Source organism: Equus quagga, chromosome 14 (assembly GCF_021613505.1).
Source record: "Equus quagga isolate Etosha38 chromosome 14, UCLA_HA_Equagga_1.0, whole genome shotgun sequence".
NCBI classification, from domain to species: Eukaryota; Metazoa; Chordata; class Mammalia; order Perissodactyla; family Equidae; genus Equus; species Equus quagga.
Genome location: NC_060280.1, coordinates 31708285 through 31730787, shown reverse-complemented (window position 1 = coordinate 31730787; position 22503 = coordinate 31708285). Strand labels below are relative to the sequence as shown.

Sequence of the window (22503 nt, the reverse complement as noted above, 5' to 3'; positions counted from 1 at the left end):
CCTGTGAGGCTGGCTGTGGTTCTCTCTCTTACACCTCTACACCTTGGTACTAGGGTTCCTCCCTTCTCATCTTTATTCCTGGCCATCTCCCACAAAGCCTTCAAGCCTCTGCTCAGGCACCAATTCCTGGCTGCCCCACCCCAGGCTGAGCTGGCTGCTCCTCCCATGCCTCTCCCTCTTAGAACACGCACTTACTTCTATCACAGCACGTTGTAATTGTTTATTTAAAATGTACTGAGAAGCATCCATCAACAGACAAATGGATAAGCAAAATGTGGTATATCCATACAATGGAACATTATTCAGCCTTACAAAGGAATGAAGGATGAATACATGCTACATTGTGGATGAACCTTGAGCACATTATGCTAGTAAAATAAGCCAGACACAAAAGGACAAATACTGTGATTCCGCTTATATGAGGTACCTAGGATAGGCAAATTCAGAGACAGAAAGTACAACACAGGTTCCAGGGGCTGAGGGAAAGAGGGAATGGGTACGGAGTTTCTGTGTGGGATGATGAACAAGTTCTGGAGATGGCCAGTGGTGATTTTGCATAATACTGTGAATGTACTTAATGCCCCTGAATTATACACTTAAAAATGGTTAAAGTGGTAAATTCTACGTTCCGCAATATTTTACCACGATAAATTTTTTTTTAAAAGTACTGAGAAATAATTTAGCCTAGTTGTTCAACTCTTGGCTCTAAATCCTGGCTTTGTCAGGCTGTGTGACCTGGTATATAAGGTATATAATTTCTCTAAGCATCAGTGTCTTCATCTGTAAAAATAGGTAGTTTTCCTTCACAAAGTTGTTTGAAGATTAAATGAAGTCACATACGTAGAATTATTTGATACAGAACGTGGATGACGGTAAGCCCTCACTAAGTGTTTTCTTTATTATTATTAAATTATGATCTCTTTGGGCGTAGGATCTGTACCTCTATCACAATTGTATCCCAGGTGCTTAACACAGTAGGTGTTTAGTGCATGCGTGTGAAATGAATGAGCAACTGAACAGTCTTCTATTTCAAGCCCTTACTTCAGCAAATCTCAGGTGTGATCTGGGAACCCATGGAGGGTCCCAAGATCCCTTCAGGGTGTCCGTGAAGTCAAAACTATTTTTATAATAATATGAAGATGTATTTGCCTTTATCAGTCTCATTCTCACATGAGTATACGGAGTATGAAAAGTTCATAGATATGGTTTCAGATTCCACATTGCAATCAACTTTTAAGAAACTCCTACTGGTCAAGTTTTGGTGAGGTAGCAAAGAGAAATAGCCACACTTATCTGAAAAAGCAATTAAAATACTCCTCCCTTTTCCAACTATATATAGGAGGTTGGATTTTCTTCATTATACTTCAGCCAAAGAACATACCGCAACAGATTAAATGTAGAAACAGATATAAAAATCCAGCTGTGTTCTATTAATCTAGACAGTAAAGAGGTAAAAATATAAGCAATGCTGTTCTTCTCACTAAATTTTTTTGTTTGAGAAAATATAGTTATTTTTCATAAAAATACCCTATGTTAACTTGCAAAGGAATTACTAAGATTATTTTAAGAGAAATTAATAAGTTTTTAAAAATTTCTCAGTTTTCCTTTCCAATATGGTAAATATTGGAATATAGAACATTGGTTCTTTGGGAGCCTCAGTAATTTTTAAGAGTATAAAAAGAGTCCTGAGACCAAAAAGTTTGAGAACCCTCGTCCCGCCTTGCGCTTGGATCCCTGCCACTCCATCCAGGACAACTGGCCTCCAGCATGTGCTTTAACACTTCTTGGGATGGGGAGGTCACCACCTCCTGGAGCAGCTGGTTTTAACTTTGGACTTCTCTGTCTGCCGGAAAGTTCTGGCAATGAGTCAAAAATCTGTGTTTCAGCGGCTCCTGCTGACTGATTTTAGAGCCACCCTTTAGTTTCACACGTTGCAGTTTGGGGCCCTCTTCCAGGTCTGGAAGACAGTCATCAATTGCCCTTGGTGGCGGCCCCAGAGGGACTCAGCCTCTCGTTGGGGTGACTAAAGCACATATGCATTTTTCTGAGTCAGCCAGTGATTTGTAGGAAGCACTGCCAAGCCAGATAACTCACAGCTGCTTTTCTGGGAAACAGAAAATTACGTATCTCCAGTTCCACACCGAATCTGAGAAACTCATTTTATTTTTGTTTTTCCCAATAGATTAATTTTTGCCATTATAAATCACACATGCTTGTTAAGGAAAATAAAGAAACGTAGAAAGAAAAGAGCCTTAAAAATGAAAATTAGGTCATGATTAGCCCTGACTTTCTTGTCTGAGCGTCTCCCTCTCAGGCTTGCCCTGAATGCCATTCTTTTTAAACAATCCCTACCAGCAGATATGTGTGCTATGCCTCCAGAGGTCTCCAGCTTGACAGACTGCCTGCTGCACGGTGGAGGAGGCAGCTGTTGGTCCGGCCACAGCCCCTTAAGGACAGCTGACGATGGGCACTTAGAGGCAACAAGAAGCCCGCGTGAAGATGCGTGATTCTCCTGCTATCTGAAGGCACTTTAGGCCAGATCTCTCCAAGCTATGTGAGGTCGGAGTGGACAGACACTTTACCACAGCAAAGATCGGTAAATGTTTTTCTGCATTTTCTTTTTGGTAAAATATGAAGTTCTTCCGGAAATTCAACTTCTGAGAATCTGTCCTAAGGAAATGAAGAGAGATTTAGGTGGCATTATGTGTCTATCATTATTCGTAAAACTTGGAAACAAGCTAAATGTTCTACAATAAAAGTTTAGTTTAGGGGGCCGGCCTGTGGCCAAGTGGCTAAGTTCGCATGCTCCACTGTGGCCGCCCAGGGTTTCGTGGGTTCGGATCCTGGGTGCGGACATGGCACCGCTCATCAAGCCACGCTGAGGTGGCATGCCACATGCCACAACGAGAAGGACCTACAACTATGTACCAGAGGGCTTTGGGGAGAAAAAGGAAAAAAAATAAAATCTTTAAAAAAAGAGTTTAGTTTAAAAACTATTTGTAAGAGGAAGGGGGTATGTGGGAACTCTCCATAACTTTCCCTCACTTTTGCTGTGAACCTAAAACCGCTCTAAAGAAAAGAAGTCTTAAAAATGAAATATCTGTATGATTTTATATTCTGTGCTGGTTAAAAACAATAAATGACATTTACAAAGTCTTTTTAATGACATGGGAAAATTCTCAACATACAGCGTTAGTTGCCTAGTATATTACTGGCATGCAGTTTTCAAATAAATATTTGTTGATTGAAAATTGAAAAAAGCAGAATATTAGTGCAGTCTCAATTATATAAATATTTTTGTAACAAAGTGAAAAAAAAGGTTATTAATGATTGACATCAATATGTCTCATGTGGAGGAAACTGTCTTTGTGAAAACACTTTGAATGCCCAGCAGGCACAGATGTCAGCAGAGGCCCAGCTCAGACTAGGGGAAGCTGCTTTGCATGAAGCGAAAAAGAGGAATTTGGTTTATTGCTTGTGAAAAAAGGCGGGAAGACAGAAGGTATTGATCAGCGCTCTTGTAATTGCAAATTTAACTCAGTCTGGCTTAAAGGAAAAACCCAGGGATCTAGTTAGCCAGGGCTGGATTCAGGGGACTCAAACCTTGTCATCCGTATTCAGGTTCTCTCTCCATATCTTGATTTTGTCTTCCTTTGTCTTGATTCACTCTCAAGCAGGCTCTTCACAAGTGGTGGCAAGGATGGGCACCATGCTAGGCCGACATTTCTATCAGCTCAGCGACCCCAGGGCAAGAGTCCTTCGCTCACAGAGATTTCCCACAAGCCTGTCCCTGAATAGCAGTCTGGCCAGGCAGATGGAATGCGCAGATTATCTGGGCTTGGTCACTTGTTTGGATCACTGGAACAGGGTGCGGTCAGCCCTGCTCAAAGTTCCAAAAAGTAATTTGCCGGGCTCCTGGCATGGAGCTTCTAAAACCCTCGGAATTTCCCCAGTGGTAAAAGTGTCTTTATTATTCCTGAGCCCTTGGATCACCCCTGAGTTTATGCTAATGAGGGGATTCACGGTGGGACCCTAGATAGCTTCAGGATGGAGACTGCTCAGCAGAAAGACCAACCACTGATGAGAAGATTGGGACTTTGAGTCAGCCCAACCTCCAGGGAGGGGAGATGGGTTGGAGATTGGGTTCAATCATGTGGTCTATGATTTAATCAATCATGCATGTACATGCCTTGTATACAAAGAAACTCCGGTAAAACTTTGGACACCAAAGCTCAGTGGAGGTTCCCGCTTGGTGAACATGTTGTTGGGATGATGAGGTGCCCTGCTTCCCTGGGGAGAGGGCACAGAAGCTCTATGTTCAGGAGCCTCCCAGCCCTAGCCCTGCATGTCTCTTCATTTGGCTGGTCTGATTCGTATCCTTTATAATAAAACCGGATTGTAAGTATAATGCTTTCCTGCATTCTGTGAGTCATTCTACTAAATTGTAGAACTTGACTGTCAGGGTGGGGGGCTGGCCCAGTGGCACAGTGGTTAAGTTTGCATGTTCTTCTTTGGCGGCCAGGGGTTCACGGGTTCGGATCCCGGGTGCAGACCTGGCACCACTTATCAAATCATGCTGTGGTAAGCGTCCCACACATAAAGTAGAGGAAGATGGGCCAAGGGTGTTAGCTCAGGGCCAGTCTTCCTCAGCAAAAAGAGGAGGATTGGCAGTGGATGTTAGCTCAGGGCTAATCTTCCTCAAAAAAAAAAAAAAAAAAAGAAGAACTTGAGGGGAGTTGTAGGAATCCTCTGGATTTGTAGCAGTTAGTCAGAAGTATGCCCAAGGTCACTTGGTGAGAACGTGGCAGTGAGCATGGTTTGGGTAAGGTGGGCAACATTCACTGCCCTCTGTCCTGTCTCTTCTCTAAGTGACAACAATAGCAAATGAGACCATTGAGAATAAGTGCTGAAAGGAGAACAGAGACCACCAACTCTAATCCTCTTGTTAAAGAAGAAAATTGAGGGCTGCGCCAGGGAAGTACCTCGTCCAAAGCCACACATAGTAAATTTGTCACAGATCTAAAACTGAAATTTGAGTCCACTGATGCTCAGTTTTCAGGATGGCTGAGCAGGTCTGCTGCCTTTCCCGTGAATGAGGGGTCAGAGTCCAGCTCTATGCACAAACTTCCATGGGATCTGATGGATCTGAAGAATTTCTTCATGGAGACAATAGGCATTCGAGTTGACTTTGTAGCCCTAGTGATGAGGTGCATGGCATCATCCATATTCCCTCTACCAATGACTCTGCTGTGGCAACCTAGTTGAGGCAGAGGCTGCAGAACCAAAAGGCTAAGGATGCTCTCCATAGCAGGTGAAAAGTCATGATACTCTGTCTCTTTCCCTGCATCATTCATTTGGCTATTCATCCCTCATCCATGCATACAACCTTTCAACAAAATCTGCTCTGAGTGTGATCCCTGCCATTGTGGAGCTCCCTGACTGTTGGGACAGACAGATGTAAACACCAAATTAAGATACAAAGTGTAATAAAGAGATAACCTAAGCATTATTGGGAAACCGAAGAGGTAGTGCCTAATCTGTTTAGGGCAGAGGAAGGCAGAGAGGGCAGAAAAGGCTTCCCAGAGGTGGGATCCTGTGTTGAGTCTAGACAGATGAGTAGGAAATATTCAGGTGAACAACAATAAGGAGGAAATGCATTCCAGGATGAAGGAATAGCCCAAGGAAAGACACCTCTGAAATTGTATGGATAATATGACCATTTATTTAAAAAATATTTATATTTATTTACATGTGTATACACATGAAAGGGGTTACACATTAAAATGTTAACTATAGTTATTTATGGTGGGATTATAGATGATCTTTTAGAATTTCATTTTTTATTTTCTTCCATTTTTATCTTTCTTTTTTCAGTAGTGAATGGATGTCCTGCGTGAAATAAAATAATAATAAAAGTTTTTTAAAAAGCTAAACCTTTTTCATAGGAGGTTCTTTTGTTATTGAAAGTCTCAAAGATGGTAATGAAGGCTTTTGTCAAGGAAGACTTTCTGCCAGGTTTGGAAAATTTTATTTCACACAGGCTTTCAGAAAAGCCTTTATATTAGATTTCTATATATAAACAAAAATCTCCTACAATTTGAAGAAGCAGAAAAGTTCATGAGCAAGGATGTTGAAACACAGCTATTCATTCAGACATTCATTTAATAAAAATGCGTCATGTATCCCTTTGAAGGTCCACAGATGCTTCAGGCAAGAAGATCCCTTCAAAAACAGGCCATATAGACAAAAATGAGCATAAGACAAGGCAGAGAAGGCCAAGGGCTGGGAGAGAGGTCAGCTGTGGCGCTGTGGGAATGGTGGGAGTCAGAGAAGGAGCGATAATGGGCTTTCATAGATCTCCACACCTTCTTCCATCAGCATTACCCAAAAAGATAGCAAACACCTACAACAAAGTGGGAATTGCAACCCAACACATTAGTGGGTCATAAAATCAGTTTAAACAGCCAAGACTAGAAAATGGGTTTTTTTGTGTGTGTTTATGGAGGTCTACTTATTTATTTATTTTTATTGGAGTATAATTGACATATAACATTAAATTAGTTTCAGATGCACAACATAATGATTCAATATTTGTATATATTGTAAAATGATCAGCACAATAAATCTAGTTAACAACCATCCCATATATAACACAAAGAATTTTTTTTCTTGTGATAAGGACTTTTAAGATATACTCTCTTAGCAACTTTCAAATGTGCAATACAGTATTAGTAACTATAGTCACCATGCTGTACATGAGGTCCCCATGAGTTATTTACTTTATAACTGGAAGTTCATAACCTTTGACTCCTTTCACCCATGTCACTCACCCCCTACCTCCCACATTTAGTTTGTTTTTTTTTAATAAGTTTTTCTTTTATAATTTCAGATTTACAGATAAGTTGCAAGGAAACTTCAGAAAGTTCCTGCATATTCTTCACCCAGCTTCCTCTAATATCATCATCTTACATAACCATGGTACCTTTGTCAAAACTAACAGATTAACATTAATAATCTCTTATCAATCTTATCAATTAGTTATAATATTAATAACTAAACTATAGATTTTATTTGGATTTCACTTGTTTTTCCACTAATGTGCTTTTTCTGTTCCAGGATCCAATCCAGGATACTACATTGCATTTAGGAGACTAGTAAAAAGTCAAATTATATAGAAAATATCAGGGTACATTGCACAGACTAAGGATAAGTATTATTGTATGAAACTTGTTTCCATTACATACGTAAGGTGTATTCCTTACTGAAGGTAGCAGTTAAAAAAAAAAAATAAAAGGGAGAGACACAGTCTTAGAAGACGGCTAAGAATTCAGCATTCTTGCCATTATGGAGATTGATATTCTAGTGAAAAACCAAACCAAACCAAACACTTGTATATAACAGTGTAAACACTAGTGCAAAGTCAGAAAATGCAAAATGACATAAGGCAGAAGGACTAACAGTCAGAGGATAGAACAAGGTAGAGATCCTTTCATTCTCGCTATCCTGATGTGCTCAACAGCCTCGCCCTTTGGAAAAGAACAGAACTGGCCCTTTACATGCTGCTGAGGTGGCTGGAATTCTTGGATCAACCTGCTGAACAGAATGCGTTGTAGGGTAGAATGCACCACACGTAGGACCTGAGCCCAGCACTGCTCTCCCTAGGTCCTCTCCCAGGCCCAGCTGTGCCCTTAGAGAATGAATTGATGGTTGTGAAAGCAGTTGGTAAAATGCAGTTGATAGATGCACTTTGAGTGTGTTGCTTTCTGAGCCTCACTTTCCTCATCTGTAAAATGGGACATGACTCTTGCCCTGGCTCCCTCACAGGGCTGTTGAGAGAAGCAAGTGAGAAGAGAAGTGCTTTATAAATTGTTAAGGGCTGTACAGAGCTATGTAAAAATTATGATTTCAGATATGACTTTTCATTGGTATTATTGTTCTTTGGACAGTAAACATTCTGAGAACAAGGATTATACTACTAGTGCCTATCGCCATGCCCAGCCCACAACAGACCATCATGGCAGACTCATCTCTATGGAGAGATAAGGACCCGGAAACACCTTCTCCCCGCTGGACTTGCAGATGTTCACCCGGTACCCCCAGCCAGCTGATGAAGCTAGATCAGCTCCCACCGACCCTGCAGACCTGGGTCCAAGCCTGGACCTTTCTACCCTGCCACCCGGAGGGCCTCCTCAGTGGCCACTGGGACTGGTTCTGGGGTCAAACCATTCATTTTCATTTTTATTTTCATGTCTCGTTTAAGAAAATATATTAGATTATCATTTTTAAAACACACAAACACATATATGAAAAATACTGAAAATCACAACCAACAAAGCAAATCTTACCTATAATTCCTGGCTTTAAAAAATTATATAAAGTGTATATAAGTCCCCTCACCTTCACCTTTCCAATCTTTAAGGGTAAGCACAATCAACAATTTTTCCTATACTTATACTGACATATCTTTTACATCCATTTTAAAAGACAAAAAGTGAGATCACATCACACAGACTATTTGCAGCGTGTTTTTTTGCACTCAACAACATATCAAGGACATCTTTTCAGGTGAGTACATAGAGGCCCATTTAATTCCTTTTAATGCCTGCGTAGTATTCTGTTGTATGGATGTATCATTGATTTATTTAATTAGTCACCTACTGATGAATATTTAGAGTGTTTCCAGATTTATGTAGCTACAATGCTGCAATAAACATTCTTGAACTTCATGTATTTGGCTATTTTTCTCTTGGTGTGATAGACCCCTAAAAGTGGTATTGCTGCTTTTAATATTAGTAGATGCTGTCAAAGTACCTTCCAATACGTTTACCTCAGTTTACACTTCCACCAATAGTGTATGAGAATGTCCATTTCCACACTTGATTGGCATTATCAATCATTTTAGTGTTTCTTGAATGAATATTCTTAAACCCATCAAACTGAATGTGGCAGAAAAGATGGATTGGGTCACTCAACACCCAGTCCAACTGCTTTCTGGCCTGTACTGGAGGCTGGAAAACTAAAGCACATTTCCCAGACTTGTTTCCAGCTAGGGTCCACAAATCAGATGCACTCTTGCAGGACTTGAGTTCGGAACTGAGTTAAGTGGGGAGAGGGCGGGGCACACGGCAACCATTTGTGCTGGTGTGAGTGCAGTGCAGATGGCGGGGTTCTGGAGCCAGCAGCCTTCAGAGAGACTTCCCGACTGTGGTAAGGCCACAGCTCTCTCGGTGGTTCCCACCAGTAAGACTTGGGAGTCACTCCTGAAAGCTCAGCCTGGAGTCTTTTTCTTTAGTACTCCTAATGATTCCTCAAGTGATTTCACACCCTGGGATAAATATTTTCATGTTTACACTATCTAGAAGGGATCCTATGAGCTTTTTTCGTCTTATTTCCAATTGTGTGACACTGTCAAATTATTAACCTCTCTGAGGCCCGGCTTCCTTATCTGCAAAAAGGAAATAATAATACCTATCTATGGGGATATTTTCAGGGTTAAAAGGAATGATGCTTTCAAAGTGACTGACTCACTCTAGGTTCAACAAGGCTCATGAGTGGTGGGTGCTTTCTCTCCTCCTTCTTTTTAGGCTCACCCCTTCTATAAGACCCAGCTCAAATGCCATCTCCTAATACCCATGGGCAGGCAGAGTTATTGCTGTCTTTTCTGGGCTCCCACTACATTTAATTAATTCCTTTTACAGGTCATAACATGTTGTACTGTGACTTATTCATATATTCGTTTATCTCTCCAACTAGCTTTGAGCTCTCTGTAGGCAGGGTGTTCATGATCCATCTCTGTATTTCCAGAATCCAGCCTGACACAGAGCAGAGGATGAGTGAAACGTCTTGGCCAAAGGAATTAGCCCTAGCCCAGTCTCACTGCACTCTTCAGTTCCTATCCCTTGTCTCAACAGTTCTTTTTTTTTTTTCCTGAGGAAGAGTTGCCCTGAGCTAACATCTGTTGCCAATCTCCGTCTATTTTTGCTTGAGGAAGATTAGCCCTGAGCTAACATCTGTGCCAATCTTCCTCTATTTGGTATGTGGCTTGCCACCACAGCATGGCTGACAAGTGGTGTAGGTCTGTGCCTGGGATGTGAACCTGTGAACCCAGGCCGCTGAAGCAGAGCATGCCAAATTTAACCACTATGCCACGGTGCTGGCCCCTTAACAGTTAACTCTTAATGCCTGCATTGGCATCTTAGACTGGGATCACTTGGCCACAAGGAACAGGAAGCCTTTTAAACTAGCTCAAGCAAAAGGGGGTATATCAGTTAAGCTTCAGGTGCAGGAAACAGAAATCACTCTAGGTATTGTAAGAAGATAAAGATTTAAAGAGAAATAAGGGACTTAGAAGGTTGTGGCAAATTTAGGAGGAGTGAGCTATAGGCTGGACTCCAGGAATAACTCCTGGAACAACATTGCCAAACTGACCTGCCAGTGAAGGTGCCATCTCTGGCACAATTAGGGAGACGGGGCATCAGAAGCCCACCAACGGAACTACTGATGTTCAGAATACTTAACTACTGCTGCAACCAGGCGATCAGGCTGCTGCTGCTGCTGCTACCTCTAGACTGAGATACTGTCGCAGAAGAACCCAGTCTCCATAAATGTTCTTCAGCAGCAACAGGCAAAGCAGCAGGAAGGTGATCTCTGCCTCACTCCTGCCTTCCAAACTCTCATGAGTACCTCTAATTGGTGGAGCCTTCTATCCGTCCCCTCCTGTATTAGTTTTCTCTTGCTCAGTAACAAATTACCACAAACTTAGTGGTTTAAAAAAACATATTATCTCAGTTTCTTTGGGTCAGGAGTCTGGGTATGACTTAGATAGGTCCTTTGCTCGGGGTCTCACAAGGCTACAATGATGGTGTTGGTGGGCTGCATTATCTTCAGAGGCTTCCAAGCTCCCTCAAGTTGTTGGCAGAATTCATTTCCTTGCAGCAATAGAATTCCTGGTGGAATGCTTTAACAGTCTAGAAGGAGAGCAAGAGTGAGTCTGCTTGTAGTCTTACATACACCAAGAACCCCCGGAAGCAGCAACACTCCATAGTCATGAACTCACCTAGTGCTTAGAGTTCGGCTTTTAAATACTATCCTTCAATGGAAGGAATCAGAACTCTTTGGAGCTCCTGATTTGAGGACTAGGTCAAAGAAAATACAAGAATAGACTAGAACATCTTGGGCCAAAAAGCAAGGAAGTGCTTGAAGAATGATGGGGACATGTCAGAAGAACACCAAATGGTAACAAACATTTTGGAAAACAGTTTAGCAATTCTTATAAAGTTAAATATACAAGTACCTTACAACCCATCCATTTCATACCCAAGAGAAATTAAAACATATATCCATGCAAAGACTTGTACGTGAATAATCATAGTAGCTTTATTCATAATAGCGTCAAACTTGAAATGTCTATCAACAGTTGAATGGATAAACAAATTGTAGTATATCTAAACAATGGAATACTACTCAGAAATAAACTGGAAGTACTGACAGACACACGAAACAACATGGATGATCTCAAAGACATTATGCTGAATGAAAGAAATCAGACACAAAGAGGTACCTACTGTATGGTTCCAATTATATGAAATTCTAGAATAGGCAGAATCAATTTATAGTGACAGTAAGCAGATCATTGATTGCCAGGCAGGTAGGGGACTGACTGCAAAAGGGTACAAGGGAACCTCCTGGGTCAGAAGGGATGGGGCAGGGGTTACAAGGGGTATACATTTGTCATAAGTCATCACTTGAAACACTTGAAAAAGGTGTATTTTATTACTTGTAAATTAAATCTCAATAAAGTTGATTTTAAAAACTGGAACAAAAGATCTGAACAGATACTTCATAAAAGAGGATATCCAAATGACCAACAAACTTCTGAACAGGTTTTCAACCTTATTAGTAATCAAAGGACTGCAAATTAAAATAATAATGCAACATCACTACATACCCACCTGAATGATTAAAATAATGAAGATTCATAATACCAAGTATTGGTGGGGATATGGAATAACTGGTTGGAGTGTAAACTGGTTTAATTATTTTGCAAAGCAGGTTTGGCATTATCTACTAAAGTTGGCTTTATAATGTGACTTATGAATGAAAGCTGCTTAGTCTGTAGCAGACATTTCTGGTACTTGCTGTCACATTCCCTTAGCCCACCTGTGATTTCAGCCGCAATTGTGGTGGACAGTTCCAATTCCCCTCATACTGCTAGTGTGTCGCCTCAAGTGTACACCTCACATCTTTCCTTATTCTGCCTCAGGAACTTCTCTGACATCTGTAGTCACTCATTAGACTTGCAAGCAAAACCACAATGTCCAGGGCAGTCAACAGCCCTGGGGACAACCCTCACCCAACGAGAGAGGGAAGCCAGTAGATAAAAGCTCTCATCTTTCAGGTCGTCTATTCTGGGAGGCATTCTGTATGCTTCTCCGAAGTTCTGACAGAAGTGAGACCCTCCACAACACATGCTACACTGGCTTTCCCTTTCCCCTGTCTCATTCCTGTTTCTTAGGATCAACTCCTAAATAAACGACCTGCCCAAGTATTTATCTCAGGCTCTGATTTTCGGGAAACCTAAAGTTAGGTAGTTGGTACCAGGAGTGATCCCAGAGTAAAGACCTTCAGGATGGGATTCTGGACTGAATCATTCACTCATCATAGGACAACAAGGACTCTGTTGTTGGCAGTAAGTTGAGCGGTGATAGCTCCTGACATGCTGTGCTGTCACAAGAACCAAGCCCTTGACCTGCGGTAGACTGGAAGCACGAGAGGAAGGAACACATTAGATTACGCAGCAGCTCTAGCACAGGGATTCTCAACCTTGTTTTTCTTTTTTTAATTTTAAAGACTGCCCTCCTAAGGAGAAAAATTAAATTAAACTTAAAGTGCTCCAGGTGGGGGGTGGTCAAAAGAGGTGAAGGTGGTCAAAAGGTATGAACTTCCAGTTATAAGATAAATAAGATCCTGGGGATATAATGTACAGCATGGTGACTACAGTAAACAAAATTATTTGGTATATTTGAAAATTTCTGAGAGTAGATCTTAAAAGTTCTCATCATAAGAAAAAAATTTGTAACTATATGTGGTGATGGATATTAAGAAGACTTAAGGTGGTAATTATTTCACAGTATATACATGTATCAAATCATTATGTTGTACACCTAAAACTAATACAATGTTGTATGTAAATTATATCTCAATAAAAAAAATAAAGCATCCTTGGCCAGAGAAATTAAATACTAAGGAATAAGATTTAATCAAATAGAGTTGAGCTTTGGAGACTACAAAGCTCCATTGTAATATCTAATATTTTTTGCCCACCAAAGGACAAGTTTTCACTTCCTTGGGGGAGATATTGCCCCCATTGAGAATGCATGCTCCAGCACTTGAATGGTATGGGGGCAATGTTAATTATAATTTTGTGGAATTGGCTTGATTTTGTTAACTATCTTAAAAGCCTTGAAGAAACAGAATTTCAGGCTCAGTTCATCCACCTATCAATTCAGGAACAGGTATGAAATCCAGAAGACCTCCATGGAGCATTATTTAAAAACTCTTTTCCTGCAGCTGGAGAGCAGACTCTGCGGAAAATCAGGCCCAGAATGTAATAGTCAGGGTGGCAGAGATCCTTTGACGGTTCTCGCATGCTAAAGTCAGGGTTCTCATAGGTAAGGAGTTGGACGCTGAGGCCTGGGATGGAGATGCGTGCGTGGATGCCACTGAGCAGCTTGTACCTCTAGCAAGTAGCCCTCTCCCACTTGTTAGCATAGAGCAGTTGCCCTTGATCTGAGACTGTATTAGCTTCCGATTGCTGCTGTAACCAATTATCACAAATGTAGTGCCTTAAAACACATCATTATTTTACGCTTCTGGGGTTCAGACGTCCGAGATGGGTGTCACTGGGTTAAAAGGTGTTAGTGGGGCTCTGTTGCGTTCTGGAGGCTCCAAGGAAGGATCAGTCTTCTTGCCTTTTCTAGCTTTTGGAGTTGTTTTCATTCCTTAGCTGGTAGCTCTTTTCCTCTGTCCTCAAAGGCGGAGTGGAGAGCTTCTCACATTGAATCACATCTCACATCTGACCTTTTCTGTAACCTGACCTCTTCTTCACTCTTCGCCTCCCGTTTCCACTTTTAAGAATTCTTGTGATTACACTGAATCCATCTAGATAATACAGAATAACCACCTCATCTCTAGATCCTTAATTTAATTATGCCTCCGAAGTCTCTTTTGTCATGGAGGGTGACATATTCACAGGTTCTGGGGATTGGGATGTGAACATTTTTAGGGAGCCGTTACTCTGCCCACCACAGAGATCATGTAAAAACAGTTCAGCTTAGAATAATTTGCTGGATTACGATCTTGGGTTAAGTTATTTAACCCTCTGTGCCTCAATTTCCTCATCCATAAAATGGGGGGGATAACAGTAGTCTATCCCAAAGGGTTGTTAGAAGTGTAAAGGAGATAGTGCTTTAAACAGTATCTGGCACACAGTAAGTGCTATGTGAGCATCAATTAAATACATTTGTATAACATTTTGATTCTTACTATGTGTCAGGCACTGTTGTAGATACTGGGGATATGGATAGGAACATGGTTTGCTCTCGAGGGGCTCAGGGAATCAAATACCCAAATACTGTTACTACACAGTGTGTTACGTGCCATAAAAGGCAGGGAAGTACTACAGGATTACAGCAGGGCGAGGCTTAGAGAAATTTAAGAAATATTAGTCAAATAAATTAATGAACATGACGTTAGAGCTGGACTTTGTAGAATAAATAGGTGTTGACCAGTGAGATAAACAGAGGAGAGCTCAGAGACATGGAGAAACGTGTGTTCAAAGAACATTAAGTAGCATTTCAGTGTGGCTGGAGCAAAAGGCACACAGGGTGAGACCAAGCTAGAAAGGCTGCTGTAAGCACTGAGGCGGCACAGTGCCAAGTTAAGGAGTTTGGACTTTATCCTAAAAGCAACAAAAGCCTTTCAGAATGTTTAAACAGTATTTAAATCTGATCATCAGATTTGTGGTTTTAAAAGGCTACTCAGGTCACTAGTAAGAATGGATTGAATTTGGCCACTGAAAGCTGCCCCAGTTGTCCAGGTGGTCTTGAGGGAACTGAAGGGCAAAGACTTGAGAAATATTTAGGAGGCTCTACAGGACTTGCTGACCAATTTGATAAGAGCATTGAGAGAGAAAGAATGGGGCTACGTCCAGATTTCTGGCTGAGGGGACTCCTGGATAGTGGTCCATTCACTGAGGCCAGGAAGTAACACGACTCGCAAGTATGGGGGAAAATGGTGATAGGAATAGCCAATACTCCAAAGGGCTTAATAACTTAATTGTAGTTACTATTATCTTGGAAAAACTGAGGCTTGGAAAGATCAAATTAAGGATACCCGGGTACTACTTATTATGGAGAAATTGTGGCTTGGAATGTTAAGATCCTATTACTAACGTTTCCATGCTGGGACTTGAAGCAAGCCAATCTGATTCCCTCAGCCACTAACGGCGTCTGTTCTGGACTTGTGGAATCTGAAGTACCGCGGAGTATGCAAGCGATGCTGTCCAGGTGGCATTGGGAAATACAGAATCTGGGCTCAGGGGAAAGGTTTGGGTTGAACGTACCCTCAGTGGTAGGAGAAAAACAGGGAAGGGAGCCCATCTATTTCTGTTCAAGACAGTTCAAACCTCCATTATCATTTCTTTGTCTCCCCGCCCCTCGCCCCACAAAGAAAACAAACAGTGTAATAAATGTGTGGCTCTGAGGTCATAGCAGATGAGGTAGTCTTCAAATTCAGCTCTTGGCAAAGAGCTAGCGGATTCGCAGTGCTCTGTAACGTGAAGAGGACCACAAGACCAGGGGGTTAGCCGTCCTCCTCGACCACTAATGCCCCCAGATGTCGCCCCCGAACCCTCCCGGAGACAGACCGTGTCAAACAGGCCTAGAGCGGTAGGGAGCGCGGGGTGAGGGGAGAGACGCGGTAGCCATGACGTCACGCGGTAGCCGGGTGATCCCCCAGCCTCTGGCGTCACGCGCCGATGACGTCATTCAGGGCGCTCCCCTCCCCCTAGCCGGGGTTGGCCCTGCTCACGTGGGTCTGCCCGGCCCTCCCCGCCCCCTCCCACCTGCGGGAGGCGGGCCGGGCTCGGCGGGCGCCGCGGCCTCGCGGGGGAGGGGCGGAGGCCGGAGGAGGAGGTCGGGCCGGGCCCGCGCGTACAATAGCTCGGCTGCAGCTGGAGCCCGAGGTGCCGGCGGCGCAGCAGACGCCCCGCACGGCTGCCCCCGGACGCCCCCTCCCCGTCTTGCTCCACAGACGCTTCCCGTCGGACTCTTGTTCCCTCGTCACGGAGCCCCGCGCGCTCAAAGCCCCTCAAAGAACTCTCTGTCTCCCCACCGCCTCCCCTAGAGGCCGCCCGAGCCCCCTCGCGTCCCCGCCCCCGCGGCACCCCCTCGGCCGCGTCGCCAGCTCCCCCGGCTCCTCTCTCAGTCGCCGATCCCCGTGTCCTGAGGGGACGCCCCGGCGCGAGCGGGGTGGGGGAGGCGGCGGCGGCGGCGGGAGGGAGAAAGTGAAGCGGCCCCTCGCGCGCTCCCTCCCCGGCTCGGCCGCCGCCACCGGGTGGAGGAGGAGGAGGAGGAGCCGAGGAGAGGAGAGCCCAGCGAGCGCGGAAGGTGAGAGCCAGCCTCCCGCCCGGGACTCCCGGCGGCGCGGGCGCGGGGTGAGGGGCCGGGGGCTGGCCGCTCTGTCCGACCGACAAAGGCCCCCAGTGCACCCCCGGCGCGGCCGCCCGGCTCCGACGCTGGGGACCGCGGGCACCCTGCGCGGGCGGGGGAGGGGCGGGGAGCGACGCCCTCCCGGACTTGGCTGCCCCCCGGCGCTCGTCCCGGGCCGCGGCGTCCGAGTGCGTGCGCGTGGAACGCCCCCCGGGGCGGGCCGGGGCTCCCCGGGAATCCACTCCTGGGAAGTCGCGCCTCGAGGGTGCTTGAGTTCTGCAGCCCTCCCCCATCCCCGGGCAGCTCCGCGAGTCGTGGCGTTAAGCAGGGGAAGGAGAATTAGGCTGTTTGATGTTCATTATTCCATTTCAGAAGGCATTGTTATAGCCTTTACTGTCTTCAGTGTTTTAACAGCAAAAAAAAATGCTGGGAGTGTTTTGGAAGAAGACTTGAGAAGTTTTGGGTGTTTGTGGGTTCTGGGAGCAAAGTGCTTGTTGTTTGTTACACCCCTTGGATAACTGTCTTGTTTTCCTCCCCAGGACTGTGAAAGGTGAAGGGAAGTGGGGTTAGTGCTATGGTTACCAATAAAAATTCGATTTCATTAGTCTAGCCTTTAAGAATTGTTCCTGAAAAGTCTTTGATTTTTCCTACTGTGTCTTTGGGCTCTCTTACAACTTTGTCGGGAGCAAACAGCGAACAGTACACAGTGCACAGACGCCTCGTTGCTCCTACCTGGTCACTTCATCTACTTCCTGTATGACCTTGAGCAGGTCACTTCCAGCCTTAAAGTTCCAGGAGTTTGCATTTATGCCCTAGAAACAGGTATCAAGCAGCTACTCAGCTTTCCAGGCTCCACTGAAGAACGCCCCGCCCCCCCTCCCCCCCACCGTGAACTCTTTGCTGGCAGTCGCCAAACTCCTTTCCGGCAAAACTGACTTCTTATTGGGGCCCTCAGAGGCCTGGGACGGTTTCTACTACAGCACTTATAATGTTTATTTGTTCCTATTTGGGAAATCCTAAACCAGGTGCACGTGAAATCCACTTCACCTCAACTAGAAACTCTACTTCTCCAAAAGGGCTTTGGGAACGTAAACCCTGAACCATTCCCTGAAGCTTATCTGTAACCTTACCTATACGGGCTGGTGGGTCTGTCTGGTTAATTTGCTTATTCGGTAGTTCATTGACCCAGCATTACTGGAGTTTGCAGAGCTAGTGTGTTGCAGGTCTCCTGCTAGGACTGTGGGGGCTATTAAGACATTCCCTGTCTTCAAAGGGCTCAAAGTCTAGTGGGTGAGGTAGACAGGTAAACAGTGAAGGCCTGCCCTAATCTCTGGGGGCCTCCAGTTGTACAGGGAGTAGGATGCAATAATTGAGGCGCTGGACCTGCTTTACAAGTCTTGTCCTGGCCAAAGTGAGTCCTGCAGGGAAGGTGGTGACCTGCCTCTCATTTATAGGACAAAAAGCTTGTTCAGTTCAATTCGATAACATTTACTAAGCACATGTTAGGAAGCCCTGTGCTAGGCTTGGAGGAAGCAGTGCTTTCTGAAAGGAGGCCACTATATATCTGGAGAGATCTTTGTAAGATCCAGAGAGACTGGCATCCAAAACCCGATCAGACTTTTTCTTCCCACCCCTGACGTTGCCTAAAGATAAGTTTTCAAACTCTCTAGCGTGAATAAGAAGCTCTTTAGAGATTAGACTACTGCTTCCCTTTGCATCTTCACTTTCTGTAACTCCCCTGCCGTCCTCTTTCTCATCTCTGCCTTTGCACTGCTGTCCTTTCTGCTCGGAATGCCGGCCTCCCACCTGCTACCTGCCTGTGGATAAGTGCTTGTTGGACCTCTGGGAAGCAGTCCTGTAGTCTGTTCCCCGATTACCTCCATAGAATGAGGTGCTCTTCCGTCCTGTAGTTCACGTACATACCACTCTCAAAGCTCTCTATGGTCCTCTATTGCAATTATTTGAGTTTGTGCCTGTCTTTTCATTAACCTGTGAATTTCTTGAGGGCAGGATCTGTTAAGTTTTAGTACCTAGCAAAGTTCCTGGCACTGAATAAATGTTTGAAATGCATGAATGTGTGAATGAAGAAGCAAGTCAAGACGAGATAGAAGTTACCTAATCCTTTGGTTTAGAACAGTAGTTCCAAGTGTTGTGCCTGTACCAGCAGTATCAACATAATCTGGGAATTTGTTAGAATTGCAAATTATTTGTCCCATCCCAGACCTACAAATGAAAAACTCTGGGGTTGGTGCCCCAAACCCTCTGCTTTAACAGGCGCTCCAGGTGATTCTGATACTTGCTGAAGTTTGAGAACCACTGTGTTAAAAGATCTACTTTTGATATGAACACCTTCTTGCCAGCTCCCTCCCTCCCTTCTTTTCTTCTCATTGCACTTACTGCTTGACATTCCATCCCATCCCATCCCACTCCACCCCACCCTACCCCACCCATCCGTCTTTTGCCACTAGAATGAAAGCTTCCTCAGAGCAGAGAATTTTGTCTGATTTGTTCACAACTTTAATTTCAGTGCCTAGAATAGTGGCTGCATATAGCAAGCACTCTGATATTTGTTGAATGAATAACATGTTCTTGTCTCATTTGCTGCTAGCTGCTACATTGGGGTTTTATTTAAGAATAGTTTTCAGAACGAAGAGGAACCACACTTCAGTATGCAAATCCCAGTGGATTCTAACATTTTTGGGGATTTATTTTAGACTGAGGTCTTCTTCCCTTTTATGTCTGTCTTTCTCCACCAAAGTTGTTTTTTGCTGTTCTAGCCAAGACCTGAAAACTACTGTTGAAATATTCTAGGCCAAGATTGTTTCTTGGGAATTTGCAACTTGGTTTTGCAAGTCTAATAAGCACCCTAACTTTTGAGGCTTTTAACTTGAAAGTGTCTCTTCTGGATCTCCTATGGTTTTTTTTCTTTCTCTAGTGATACTTGAAGCCATACAAGCGCCTGTTGGACTCCACGCAAGGGTTTCTCTTCCTTGTAGAGCTCTTGAAATATTTCATTTCTTCCACTTTCTTATCAACCTAAGATACCACATCCAGTTTTTTTCCTTTCTTAACTTCCCTTTGGGAGATTGGCTTCGTTTGTTCATCCGTTTATTTCTACTTATTTAGTCCTTCTTTACCATGTGCCAGGCCCCATCTGAGACAGGACGCTCCAGTATACAGAGGATGTGGTTGAAATCCGTAAGGAGTTAAAGATATTGCAGTATGGTGTAAAAAGTGCTGAAATGAAGGGATAAAATAGAGGGATTAAAAAAGTGACAAAGATAGGAGAAAGCTTTCCTAATTTTTTCCCCCTCAATTTAGGAATAGTTTATCAAACAAGCATCATTTTGATAAGAAGATTTTTAAAAAATTTTGAGTAAGGGGCCCGCTCAGTGGCATAGCGGTTAAGTTCCTGTTGCTCTGCTTTGGCAGCCTGGGTTTTACCGGTTCGGATCCCTATGCACTGCTCATCAAGCCATGCTGTGGCAGGCATCCCACATGTAAAGTAGAGGAAGATGGGCATGAATGTTAGCTCAGGACCAGTCTTCCTCAATAGAAAGAGGAGGATTGGCAGTGGATATTAGCTCAGGGCTAGTCTTTCTCCAAAAGAAATTTTTTTTTTTGGTTAGAGATCTGTGGCATTGTTGGGGAAAACTAAAACAAAAATCAAGGATTGGGAGTTGCTAATTTGAGACAGTTCTCAATTCTTTTGCTGCTGGTTTTAATGAATTTTGCTTTCCCCCTTTTGTATCTTTCTAACTCATAACCAGAAAGTAGGAAAAAGACTTTTTCTTTATAGTAAAGGGAGAAGTTTAAGGTTATCAAAAGGATATACTGTTTCATAGATGTCATTTTAATTCTTAAGGACTAAATTATAATTTAGGGTGGGGGGAATAATGAAACCTTGAAAAAGTCAAGACCTTAATTTAGTCTCTGTATTACTGTATGATTTTATGGAAGTAATTTTATCTCTGTACTTTTTGTCCCAACTGTTGTAAAATGGACATAATAACAGTTGCTGTGACTAGCTTACAGGGTTATGAAGCAACTAAATAAAATATTGAATATAAAGAAACCTTTGAAAAATATGATTTATTAGCTAGTTGTTAGGTAGTGGTAAACTTATGAACAGTAGGTTACATTATTGAACACCTATTATGTACCAGACACTATGGAAATGTTTTCTCCAGTTTTCAGAATAAGCATGTAAAGTGATTGCTAGTATCTCTTTCATGGATAAGAAGGTTGAGGCTCAGACCGACGAAGGGAGCTTGTTCAAGGTTTTGCTGAAAGTAAGTGGCAGATCTTAATTCCAGTTCATAACCACCTGATACCAGCAGTGTTATTTTCTTGCCCAGGCTGCTTTAATTTTTTTGTATAGAGCATATAGGAATATTTTGCAAGTATATTGCTGTGAGAGTTAAAAATTTTCTTCATTTAGCCTGTTCTCTTTTTTGTGCATAGAAAGATTGGTGAAGACAGATTTACATGCGTTTACATTTATCATTCATTCAGGAAGAAGAATAACATCTTCCCCTGGTGTTTTTTGTTCAGTATTCACAACTGCCCTCTGAGATAGATATTTCCATTTTATAAGTTAGGAGACAGAGGATCATAGAAGTCTTGGTTTGCTCAAAGGCACATCATTAGCAGATGAAGATATTGGTTTAAAATGACATTTTTTGAATCTAAATGTAGTACTTTACTTTTGCCACTATATCATATGACCTTTTAAAGTCTGTCAAACTAAACCTCCGGGCACTGAGAAATGTCCTTTTAGTGCTTCCTCACCTCTTTAGCCTCTTCCCCCTAAGAAAATCCTGATTGAAGTCCACGGTTTGAACGAGAAAAAAATAATTGTTGATAAAACTCTATGTCAGATGGTCGTAAGATTGCAGACTTAGAAGATAATATTTCTCTACTGAAGCTGAGAGATCAGACTTTATCCAGTATTCTGAGATACCTGAATATTCATTTCTCTTGCCATCATAAATTTATTGACATAATGTAATAATGCTTTTCTGCTCTTGTTTGTTAAGCTTTATCTGTCATGAATAACTTCCTCCACTTTCCCGTCCTGCTAGTCTTTGAGATGGAAAAATCCTCTATGTGCTAGGATCCTCCAGGGTGCTCCTCTCTAGGAATAGTGTAGTAATAAGTCTAGAAAGAACCAGAGGTTCATTGATCCCTCAATAATATGATTTTGTTTTGTACTGATTAATTCTCTAAAATTGGTCTAAGTCTTAGTTATAAAACATCCATTATGTCTTGACTCTTATTCATGGAGTCAGGGTGAAGTAATTTGCATGCAGCATTGGGAAATTCCTTCTTGTTTATGGGGCTTTCTTCTTCCAGTTTTCCACTTCTAGCCTTCCTCAATGTCCCTTTCCCTTTCAGACTGTGTAAGTACTAACTGACGCTGGCAAGAACACTTTTCTCCTTTATGGAATTTACTTTTTGAATCTTTTGGGATGATAAATGATAGTGACAGTACTGTATGTGTGGCTTCCACCCTCACCTGCCTTCTGTATCTTCAAGACCCAGTTTTCCTTATTCTCTCCCTGGTTCCCACAAAGCCGGGATTGATGTCTTCCTCATTTGAACCCTTGTCCCCATAGTACTTTGTGTATTGCTGCAATATTATTTATCACTTTCTAGGGGAGAAGATAGAGATAGAAGGAGGAGCACTAAATTTAAAGTTAGGCAAAGACCTGCTTGAACACTTTCTTAAATCTCAATTTCTTTGTTTAGAAAGTAGAAATACCTAACTCAACAGCGTTGTTGTGAAGATTAA

The 22503-nt window shown here is 43.0% G+C and overlaps 1 protein-coding gene across 1 annotated transcript in view; it reads left to right on the top strand.

The window, feature by feature from the left end:
• Positions 1-16153: 16153 nt before the first annotated feature.
• The window catches only part of PAK1 (p21 (RAC1) activated kinase 1), a 133363-nt gene continuing 127013 nt past the window's right edge, over positions 16154-22503 (top strand). The window contains exon 1 of the mRNA XM_046685760.1: positions 16154-16667. The gene's annotated coding sequence lies outside the window, so the exon portion shown is untranslated. The remainder of the gene's footprint in view (positions 16668-22503) is intronic.